Source organism: Orcinus orca, chromosome 3 (assembly GCF_937001465.1).
Source record: "Orcinus orca chromosome 3, mOrcOrc1.1, whole genome shotgun sequence".
NCBI classification, from domain to species: Eukaryota; Metazoa; Chordata; class Mammalia; order Artiodactyla; family Delphinidae; genus Orcinus; species Orcinus orca.
In genome coordinates, this window is record NC_064561.1 from 29,450,898 (window position 1) to 29,455,232 (window position 4,335).

A 4,335-nucleotide genomic window follows, 5' to 3' on the forward strand; every position below is an offset into this window, starting at 1 on the left:
GTAACTCTTTTTTTCTATTATCTGATTTTAAAAACTGCATAAAGCAATAATTATAAAACTATTGATGCACTTATAATGTGTAAACATGTAACTTGTATGGCAATAATAGCATGAAGAAGGGGGAAGGAATTTCATTTATTTGAGCGTTTTTTCACATACTATTGAAAATTAGTTGGTATTAATCTGAACTAAATTGTTTTAAGTTAAGATGCCAGGGCAGGGCTTCCCTGGTGGCGCAGTGGTTGAGAATCTGCCTGCCAATGCAGGGGACACGGGTTCGTGCCCTGGTCTGGGAAGATCCCACATGCCGCGGAGCAACTAGGCCCATGAGCCACTACTGAGCCAGCACGTCTGGAGCCTGTGCTCCGCAACGGGAGAGGCCGCGACAGTGAGAGGCCCACGCACCGCAACGAAGAGTGGCCCCTGCTCGCCACAACTAGAGAAAGCCCTCGCACAGAAACGAAGACCCAACACAGCCAAAAATAAATTAATTAATCAATCAGTTAATTAATTAGTTAATTAAAAAAATAAGATGCCAGGGCAACCACTAAGACTAACTTAAAAAAAATAAGGATGAAATCGGCCGCCCGGTGAAGATGCCACTGGTCCTGTCAGAGGAGCAAAAGGAGCACCTGGCCTTCCTGCCTCAAGTGGACAGCACGGTGGTCTCTGAGTTTGGGCGAATTGTGGTGGAGTTCCCGAGGTGAGGCTCGAACCCCAAGATCTACAAAGGCGCTGCGAGAAAGCTCAGTGTGAGTAGTGACACTGTCCAACATGGTGTGGAAGTATTAATATACCTCCTCACTGAAAGTTCAAAGCTTATAATTTCTGAACTGGATTTCCAAGACTGTTTTTGTTCTGTGATTCTCTGAAGAATTGAACAAGCTGTTACTTCAGCTTTTTCTGGACAACAGAAAGGAGATCAGAACTATCCTGAGTGAATCAGCACCAGACCTCCCCAGTTACCACAGCCCTTGAATGGCGACTAGATGTACAGCTTGCAAGCAGAAGCCTCAGGCAACAGATTAAACCAACAGTGACTATAAAGCTACACCTTAATAGAATGGAGGTCATAACACCCAAGTTCTGCAGACACACCCAGCCACGCTGCTCCATTTGGTTCAGCAATTGGAGCAAGCCTTGAAGGAGATGAAAACAGACCACCGTAGGAGAGCTGTGCGCAATATCAAGGAGTCCCAGTTTTAAGGTTTTCTTCCCTTTGAATCGCTTGTGAATTGATGATATATAGCAGTTACTTTTCAAAATTCTTTTGATAGTGATAAATACATAGAGATTTCATAAAATTTCTTTTCCTATGTCAAGAAATTGAGGTCATGATCAAAGGCTAAGTAAAGTTCCTTTCCTGGTGCTAAATGTCTTCAGCTTCTTGACAATTAAGATGTATTTTGGGGATCCCCTGGTGACCCAGTGGTTGGGACTCAGCACTTTCACTGCGATGGCTGGGGTTCAGTCCCTGGTTGGGGAACCGAGATCCTGCAAGCCTCGCAGCCTGGCCAAAAAAAAAAAAAAAAAAAAAAGATGTATTTTCTATTTTAAATGTGTAAATAGGATTGAATCAACTGGAAGTGAATATGTACTGTTCAAATCCTCTGTATATATAAATGTCCTTTTTTAGATACTTCTTTTGACTACTTAACTTTATTATTTTCCTTCTTATTGACCTAAATTTGAAAATAAAATTCACAATGTAATACTATTACTATTCAGAATATGTCTAGACAGCTTATTGTTTTTGACCTTTAAAGGCACCACATGATGTTAATAGCCACAGAATAGTTGGAAGTGAATGTTAATTTTTTTAATGCTATATCGTTTAGGCAGTTCATGCATTTTTCCTTGCATGTGAATATAATAAGTACTTACTATGTTGCTTAAGTTTAAGTTGCCATGGCTAATAAACTTAAATAGTACACAAATTTGTGTGAAAATATTGCATTTTATCAAGGACTGCTTTTTTTCCTGTTAACCAAAGCATCTGAGAGATACACAGTAGAAATTCCCTGGCGGTCCAGTGGTTAGGACTTGGCACTTTCACTGCCAGGGCCCAGGTTCAATCCCTGGTTGGGGAACTATGATCCCACAAGCTGCATGACACAGCTAAAAAAAAAAAAAGTGACACACTGTTATTTACATTTATAAACAATGGATGCAGACATAATGTAATCAATTCTTAATTATCTGGTTATAAATTATTATTTTAATAATTTTGTTTGAATAAAGTACAAAGAGGGCAAAGAGAGACCATTCCAAATGAATATCCCTTCTTCCTTATAAAGTTGAAAATATATATATATACACAAATATATATTGTAGTTTCTCAAATGGCAGTTTGGGCTATTGATTTAAGATCTTTTTTAATATAAGGAGTTAACAGGTAAAATTTCTATCTGAGTACTGCTTTCACTTCATCCTGTAAATTTTGGGATGCTGTGTTTTCATTTTCATTAATCTCAAAGTCTTGTGTGTGTGTGTATGCGTGTGTGTGTGTGTGTGTGTGTGTGTGTGTGTGTGTGTGTATCTCAAGGGAATTAAAATGGTATACTAGCAAATATCTATTTTACACAAAAGAAGGAAATAACAGAGGACTAGAGGAACAAAAAAGATATAAAACATATAGAAAACAAATAGCAAAATGAACTAAACACTCTAATCAAGAGGCGGAGATTGGCAAATGGATTTTATAAAACATTGTCCAACTGTATTCTGTCTAAAAGAGACATATTTAGCTTCAAATACATAAATAGATTGAAAAAATGTTATAAAAAGAAATATCATGCAAAGAATAACCAAAGATAACTGGGGATGGGGATGGGGGGACGACTATCCTAAAATAGACTTTAAGACAAGAAGTGTCATAGAAACAGAGGAGATTTTGTAATGACAAAGGTGTCAATCCATGAGGAAAAAGACACAAAACTTACAAACATATCACCTAACAACAGAGCTGAAAATACATGAAGCAAAAACTGACAGAAGTGCAAGGAGAAATAGACAATAATAATTGGAGACTTCAATACCCTACATTCAACAATAGCTAGAACAACCATATAGAAAATCAAAGGAAATAGAAGATTTGAATAACACTATAAGCCAACTAGACACTTAACATATTTATAGAACACTCAATAGCTGTAGAACAGACATTCTTCTCAAGCACACATGAAGCATCCTCTAGGATAAACCATACTTTAAGCCACAAAACAAGCCAAAAAAAATGTTAGAAGGATTTAAAACATACAAAGTATGTTCTCAAACCATGATAGATTGAAATTAAAAATTAATAACAGAAGGAAATTTGGAGAATTCACAAATATGTGGAAATTATACAACATGCTCTTAAAATAGACAATGGGTCAGAGAAGAAATCACAAGAGAAATAAGAAAAGACTTTGAGATTAATGAAAATGAAAACAGAGCATTCTAAAACTTATGGGATAAAGCAAAAGTAGTGCTTAGATAGAAATTTTACGTGTAACTTCTTCTATTAAAAAAGATCTTAGGGCTTCCTTGGTGGCGCAGTGGTTGAGAGTCCGCCTGCCGATGCAGGGAACACGGGTACGTGCCGCGGTCCGTGAAGATCCCACATGCCGCGGAGCGGCTGGACCCGTGAGCCATGGCCGCTGAGCCTGCGCGTCCGGAGCCTGTGCTCCGCAACGGGAGAGACCACAACAGTGAGAGGCCCGCATACCGCAAAAAAAAAAAAAAAAAAAAAAAAAAAAGATCTTAAATCAATAGCCTAAACTGCCACTTTGAGAAACTACAAAAATACAACAAACTAAACCCAAAGCTAGCAGAAGGAAGAAAATAATTCAGATGAGTGTGGAAGGTAGTGAAAAAAATATTAGAAAACAATAGAAAAAAACTCCATGAAACCAAAAGTTGATTCTTTGAAAAATCAATAAAATTGACAAACTTTTAGCCAGACTGAACAAGAAAAAAAAAAGAAGAACTCAAATTACTCAACTCAGGAGAGAAAGAGAGGACATCACTACTGAACTTACAGAAATAAAAAGTATTATAAGGGAATAGTATGAACTATTGTATGCTAACAAAATAGATAACACAGAAAAAATGGACAAATTCCTAGAAAGACACAAACTACCAAAACTGACTCAAGAAGAAATAGACAATCGGAACAGACCTATAATAAGTAAATAGAATGAATTAGTAATAAAAAAAAAAAAAGCTCTCACAAAGAGAAACCCAGGCCCAGATGGCTTCACTATTGAAATCTACCAGATGTCTAAAAAAGAATACTAATCCTTTGCAAACTCTTAGAAAAAAATAGAACAAGAGGGAACACTGCCTAATATA

General features: G+C 37.1%; 1 pseudogene; it reads left to right on the plus strand.

The window, feature by feature from the left end:
* Positions 1-223: 223 nt before the first annotated feature.
* Positions 224-1,206, plus strand: LOC101283914 (COMM domain-containing protein 2-like; annotated as a pseudogene).
* Positions 1,207-4,335: the final 3,129 nt, after the last annotated feature.